At 46.9% G+C, this 7500-nt stretch overlaps 1 long non-coding RNA gene across 1 annotated transcript in view; it reads right to left on the bottom strand.

The window, feature by feature from the left end:
- Window positions 1-3795: 3795 nt before the first annotated feature.
- LOC149984702 (uncharacterized) overlaps window positions 3796-7500 on the bottom strand; it is an 11281-nt gene continuing 7576 nt past the window's right edge. Inside the window, exon 3 of the long non-coding RNA XR_016494845.1 lies at window positions 3796-4065. This is a non-coding gene — a long non-coding RNA (uncharacterized LOC149984702). The remainder of the gene's footprint in view (window positions 4066-7500) is intronic.

The raw sequence follows: 7500 nt of genomic DNA, 5'->3' as shown, positions 1-7500 counted from the left end.
CTTTGGAAAGTTAAGAGAATCACTCAATATAAAAAGCTTCAGCCCTGACCGATGGGATTCCTCTGAATGATGGGATACTTCCTATGACGGGATACTTCTGAATGACGGGATACTTCTGAATGACGGGATACTTCTGAATGACGGGATACTTCTGAATGATGGGATACTTCTGAATGACGGGATACTTCTGAATGATGGGATACTTCTGAATGACGGGATACTTCTGAATGATGGGATACTTCTGAATGACGGGATACTTCTGAATGATGGGATACTTCTGAATGACGGGATACTTCTGAATGATGGGATACTTCCCTCACTGAGAATATCATGTGGAACTAAATCTGAAAAATATATTTGGATTGAAATGGGAGCAGATCATTCAGAGTCTGCAGGTATGGTATCTATTTTCTCTTCCCATGGGGTATGCAGTGTTCCCTGCACCTGTGGTTGTGCTTTCAGTTTGTTGGGTGTGCATACTTTAAACTCAGGAGAGTTAGAGAGAATATCCACTTGACCTATTCTCAGTGGATGGACAGAAGAAAGTGCTGTTGAACGTGTTATGCAGCTGAAAGAAAGAGAGACCCCAGTGACTGTACCTTTCATTACTAGAGGAGAGGAGAGGAGAGGAGAGGAGAGGAGAGGAGAGGAGAGGAGAGGAGAGGAGAGGAGAGGAGAGGAGAGGAGAGGAGAGGAGAGGAGAGGAGAGTAGAGTAGAGGAGAGGAGAGGAGAGGAGAGGAGAGGAGATGAGATGAGATGAGATGAGATGAGATGAGAGGAGAGGAGAGGAGAGGAGAGGAGAGGAGAGGAGAGGAGAGGAGAGGAGAGGAGAGGAGAGGAGAGAAGTAGAGAGAAGAAGAGAGAAGATGAGGAGGGACAAGAGGAAAGAGGAGAGGAGAAGAGAGAAAAGGAGGAGAGGGGAGAGGAGGAGAGAAGAGGGAGTGAACAGAAGAAAGCATCTCTAAGAGTTCTGTGTGAGTGAGATGTGACACTTCTGAGAATGTCTTTAAACAGCCATGTGACACTCCATGAGACACTCCATGAGACACTCCATGTGACACTCCATGTGACACTCCATGAGACACTCCATGTGACACTCCATGAGACACTCCATGTGACACTCCATGAGCCACTCCATGTGACACTCCATGAGACACTCCATGTGACACTCCATGTGACACTCCATGTGACACTCCATGAGACACTCCATGTGACACTCCATGTGACACTCCATGAGACACTCCATGTGACACTCCATGAGACACTCCATGTGACACTCCATGAGACACTCCATGAGACACTCCATGAGACACTCCATGTGCATGTTGGAGTTAGAGGAAACGTGAACTTACATCAGTCTCCCTCTAATGGCTATGATTAGGACTGGAGGAGGGTAGGATGAAGCTAGAGCGCTATCTGATGCCACTCATGTAGTAACGCTGATATCTTGGCACCAGGTGGCAGTGTTGGTCAATAAATTAAATCCTTCTAGGAGTGTTCAATGAGTTGTAAATGCATGTTGTAAATTCTACCACTAGGTGGCAAAGAAACATCCCAGTAGTGACTCCTCCCACAAAAATGTGTGAGTGTGTGTATGTGTGTGTTTATTTATTTGTATGCAGTTGAGTGAGTGTTGGCAGTAGCAGTAAGCAGGAATGGTTGGCATGCTTGAAATTCTGTGTAACACAGTTAAACCCAATGTTTGTGTGTGTGGCACAGTTAAACCCAAAGTGTGTGTTTGTGCGTGGAAGCATGTGTGTGTGACAACGGTCAGCAGAAGTGGCTGGCACAGCGAGGCTGGTAATCAGGCAGTGGGAAAACAGGGTGGCAGCACTCTGAGACATTTGATGGGAGATTATCCTAAAATTATCTCTAGAATTACTCCAACCCAGCTGGAGAGAGAGAGGTCTTGTCCACGGATGGGGATAGAAGGAGGGAGAGAACATTGGACGGAGGAGTGGGTGTAATGAGTCTGACAGCGTTGGTACATTGGGTTAATGAACCATGTTAATCCAAATCAAACAGCCATAAGCAGCAGATTTGACTCCAAGCTGTGGATATATGGTTAGAGGACTCTATAGAGACTGAGTATCCGATCTAACTGTGTGACAGAATGCTGTGAGCTACAAACAAAGGGGGACACCTAGTCAGTTGCACAACTGAATGCATCTTCCAGCATTTAACCCAACCCCTCTGAATCAGAGAGGTGCGGGGGGCTGCCTTATAATGGACATCCACAGTGCCAGGGGAACAGTTGTTGGGTTTAAACTGCCATGTTCAAGGGTATAACGACAGATTTTTCCACTTGCCGGGTCAGGGACTTGAACCAATATACCCCTATGGTATTACCCCCACCCCACCCCCACCACCACCACCTTTTAGTGCACACACACGCTGTCCAATGTATACAACACCCTTCTAAAAAGAGAGGGGTGGTAGAGGGAGAGAGGGGGTGGTAGAGGGAGAGAGGGGGTGGTAGGCGCGAGAGGGGATGGTAGAGGGAGAGAGGGGGTGGTAGAGGGAGAGAGGGGGTGGTAGGGGGTGGTAGAGGGAGAGAGGGGGTGGTAGAGGGAGAGAGGGGTGGTAGGGGGTGAGAGGGGGTGGTAGAGGGAGAGAGGGGGTGGTAGAGGGAGAGAGGGGTGGTAGGGGGTGAGAGGGGGTGGTAGAGGGAGAGAGGGGGTGGTAGAGGGAGAGAGGGGGTGGTAGAGGGAGCGAGGGGGTGGTAGAGGGAGAGAGGGGGTGGTAATGGGAGAGAGGGGGTGGTAATGGGAGAGAGGGGGTGGTAGAGGGAGAGAGGGGGTGGTAGGGGGAGAGAGGGGGTGGTAGAGGGAGAGAGGGGGTGGTAGGGGGCGAGAGGGGGTAGTAGAGGGAGAGAGGGATGGATGGAGACAGGAATTGATGAGAGAGTGAGAGAGAGGGATGAGGGGAAGGAGAGGAGGCTAAACTGCCTGGGTCTAAGTGAGAGATGGAGATGTTTTATTTATTTATTTCACCTTTATTTAACCAGGTAGGCCAGTTGAGAACACCTTTATTTAACCAGGTAGGCTAGTTGAGAACACCTTTATTTAACCAGATAGGCCAGTTGAGAACACCGTTGACACACACAGTTGAGAATGTCGAGTGAAATACCAGTTCATGCCATTATTTAACCAGGTAGGCCAGTTGAGAACAAGTTCTCATTTACCACTGCGACCTGGCCAAGATAAAGCAAAGCAGTGCGACAAAAACACAGAGTTACACATGGAGTAAACAAACAGTAACACAATAGAAAAATCTATATACAGTGTGTGCAAATGAGGTAAGATAAGGGAGGTATGGCAATAAATAGGCCATAGTGGCAATTACAATTTAGCAATTAAACATTGGAGTGATAAATGTGCAGAAGATGATGAGATACTGGGGTGCAAAAAAATATAACAATATGGGGATGAGGTAGTTGGGTGGGATATTTACAGATTGGCTATGTACAGCTGCAATGATTGATAAGCTGCTCTGACAGCTGATGCTTAAAGTTAGTGAGGGAGATATACGTTTTTTTTTTGCAATTCGTTCCAGTCACTGTCAACAGAGAACTGGAAGGAAAGGCGGCCAAACGAAGTGTTGGCTTTGGGAATGACCAGTGAGATACGAGAGCATACAGGTCGCAGTGGTGGGTAGTATATGTATGTGCTGGAGCACTGGTCAAATCAAATCAAATGTATTTATATAGCCCCTCGTACATCAGCTGATATCTCAAAGTGCTGTACAGAAACCCAGCCTAAAACCCCAAACTGCAAGCAATGCAGGTGTAGGAAAAACTCCCTAGAAAGGCCAAAACCTAGGAAGAAACCTAGAGAGGAACCAGGCTATGTGGGGTGGCCAGTCCTCTTCTGGCTGTTCCGGGTGGAGATTATAACAGAACATGGCCAAGATCTTCAAATGTTCATAAATGACCAGCATAGTCAAATAATAATAATCACAGGCAGAACAGTCGAAACTGGAGCAGCTGCACGACCAGGTGGACTGGGGACAGCAAGGAGTCATCATGTCAGATAGTCCTGAGGCATGGTCCTAGGGCTCAGGTCCTCCGAGAGAGAGAAAGAAGGAGAGAAAGAGAGAATTAGAGAGAGCATACTTAAATTCACACAGGACACAGGATAGGACAGGAGAAGTACTCCAGATATAACAAACTGACCCTAGCCCCCCGACACATAAACTACTGCAGCATAAATACTGGAGGCGGAGACAGGAGTGGTCAGGAGACACTGTGGCCCCATCCGATGACACCCCCGGACAGGGCCAAACAGGAAGGATATAACCCCACCCACTTTGCCAAAGCACAGCCCCCACACCACTAGAGGGATATCTTCAACCACCAACTTACCATCCTGAGACAAGGCCGAGTATAGCCCACAAAGATCTCCACCACGGCATAGGGTTAGAGGCAGAGAATCCCAGTGGAAAGAGGCGAACCGGCCAGGCAGAGACAGCAAGGGCGGTTCGTTGCTCCAGAGCCTTTCCGTTCTCCTTAACACTCCTGGGCCAGACAACACTCAATCATATGACCCACTGAAGAGATGAGTCTTCAGTAAAGACTTAAAAGTTGAGACCGAGTTTGCGTCTCTCACATGGGTAGGCAGACCATTCCATAAAAATTGAGCTCTATAGGAGAAAGCCCGGCCTCCAGCTGTTTGCTTAGAAATTCGAGGGACAATTAGAAGGCCTGCGTCTTGTGACCAAATCAGAGAGATAGGTAGGAGCATGCCCATGTAATGCTTTGTAGGTTAGCAGTAAAACCTTGAAATCAGCCCTTGCCTTGACAGGAAGCCAGTGTAGGGAGGCTAGCACTGGAGTAATATGGTAAATTTTTTTGGTTCTAGTCAGGATTCTAGCAGCCGTATTTAGCACTAACTGAAGTTTATTTAGTGCTTTATCCGGGTAGCCGGAAAGTAGAGCATTGCAGTAGTCTAACCTAGAAGTGACAAAAGCATGGATTAATATTTCTGCATCATTTTTGGACAGAAAGTTTCTGATTTTTGCAATGTTACGTAGATGGAAAAAAGCTGTCCTTGAAACAGTCTTGATATGTTCTTGAAAAGAGAGATCAGGGTCCAGAGTAACGCCGATGTCCTTCACAGTTTTATTTGAGACGACTGTACAACCATTAAGATTAATTGTCAGATTCAACAGAAGATCTCTTTGTTTCTTGGGACCTAGAACAAGCATCTCTGTTTTGTCCGAGTTTAAAAGTAGAAAGTTTGCAGCCATCCACTTCCTTATGTCTGAAACACATGCTTCTAGCGAGGGCAATTTTGGGGCTTCACCATGTTTCATTGAAATGTACAGCTGTGTGTCATCCGCATAGCAGTGAACGTTAACATTATGTTTTCGAATGACATCCCCAAGAGGTAAAATATATAGTGAAAACAATAGTGGTCCTAAAACGGAACCTTGAGGAACACCGAAATGTACAGTTGATTTGTCAGAGGACAAACCATTCACAGAGACAAACTGATATCTTTCCGACACATCTAAACTAGGCCAGAACTTGTCAGTGTAGACCAATTTGGGTTTCCAATCTCTCCAAAAGAATGTGGTGATCGATGGTATCAAAAGCAGCACTAAGGTCTGGTCTGCTGGAGCACGTGCTACGGGTGGGTGTTGCTGTGGTGACCAGTGAGCTGAGATAAGGCGGGACTTTACCTAGCAAAGACTTATAGATGACCTGGAGCCAGTGGGTTTGGCGACGAATATGTAGCGAGGGCCAGCCGTCGAGAGCATACAGGTTGCAGTGGTGGGTAGTATACGGGCTTTGGTGACAAAACGGATGGCACTGTGATAGACTGCATCCAATTTGCTGAGTAGAGTGTTGGAGGCTATTTTGTAAATGACATCGCCGAAGTCAAGGATCGGTAGGATAGTCAGTTTTACGAGGGTGTGTTTGGCAGCATGAGAGAAGGAGACTTTGTTGTGAAATAGGATGCCGATTCTAGATTGAATTTTGGATTGGAGATGCTTAATGTGTCTGGAAGGAGAGTTTACAGTCTAACCAGACACCTAGGTATTTGTTGTTGTCTACATATTCTAAGTCAGAACCGTCCAGAGTAGTGATGCTAGGCGGGCGGACGGATGTGGGCAGAAATAGGTTGAACAGCATGCATTTAGTTTTACAAGAATTTAAGAGCAGTTGGAGGCCATAGAAGGAGTGTTGTATGGCATTGAAGCTTGTTTGGAGGTTTGTTAACACAGTGTCTAACGAAGGGCAAGATGTATACAGAATGGTGTCGTCTGCATAGAGGTGGATCAAAGAATCACCCGCAGCAACATCATTCATATATACAGAGAAAAGAGTCGGCCCAAGAATTGAACCCTGTGGCACCCCCATAGAGACTGCCAGAGGTCCTTACAACAGGCCCTCCGATTTGACACACTGAACTCTGTCTAAGAAGTAGTTGGTGAACCAGGCGAGGCAGTCATTTGAGAAACCAAGGCTGTTGAGTCTGCCGATAAGAATGCGGTGATTGACAGAGTCGAAAGCCTTGGTCAGGTCGATGAAGACGGCTGCACAGTATTGTCTTTTATCGATGGCGGTTACGATATCGTTTAAGACCTTGAGCGTGGCTGAGGTGCTCCCATGACCAGCTCGGAAACCAGATTGCATAGCGGAGAAGGTACCGTGGGATTCGAAATAGTCGGTGATCTGTTTGTTAACTTGGCTTTTGAAGACCTTAGAAAGGCAGGGCAGGATGGATATAGGTCTGTAACAGTTTGGGTCTAGAGTGTCTCACCCTTTTCACCAATCATTGGGGATCTCAGACGACACGAAAGAGAGGTTGAATAGGCTAGTAATAGGGGTTGAAACAATTTTGGCGGGTCATTTTAGAAAGATTGTCTAGCCCAGCTGTTTTGTAGGGATCCAGATTTTACAGCTCTTTCAGAACATCAGCTATCTGGATTTGGGTGAAGGAGAAGCTGGGGGGGCTTGGGTAAGTTGCTGCAGGGGGTGCAGAGCTGTTGGCCGGGGTAGAGGTATCCAGGTGGAAAGCATGGCCAGCCGTAGAAAAATGCTTATTGAAATTCTCGATTATCGTAGATTTATCGGTGGTGACAGTGTTTCCTAGCCTCAGTGCAGTGGGCAGCTGGGAGGAGGTACTCTTATTCTCCATGGACTTTACAGTGTCCCATAACTTTTTGGAATAGTGCTACAGGATGCAAATTTCTGTTTGAAAATCTATCCTTAGCTTTCCTAACTGCCTGTGTATATTGGTTCCTTACTTCCTGAAAAGTAGCATATCGCGGGGGCTATTCGATGCTAATGCAGAACGCCACATGATGTTTTTGTGCTGGTGAAGGACAGTCTGGTCTGGAGTAAACCAAGGGCTATATCTGTTCTTAGTTCTACATTTTTTGAATGGGGTATGCTTATTTAAGATGGTGAGGAAATCCTCTACTGACGGGATGAGGTCAATATCCTTCCAGGATACCCGGGCCAGGTCGATTAGAAAGGCCTGCTCGCTGAA

This window comes from Oncorhynchus mykiss, chromosome 3 (assembly GCF_057628025.1).
Source record: "Oncorhynchus mykiss isolate SJ-2025 chromosome 3, ASM5762802v1, whole genome shotgun sequence".
NCBI lineage: Eukaryota > Metazoa > Chordata > Actinopteri > Salmoniformes > Salmonidae > Oncorhynchus > Oncorhynchus mykiss.
Note: the sequence above shows the minus strand (reverse complement) of the source record. Positions and strands in the feature narration are given on the sequence as shown.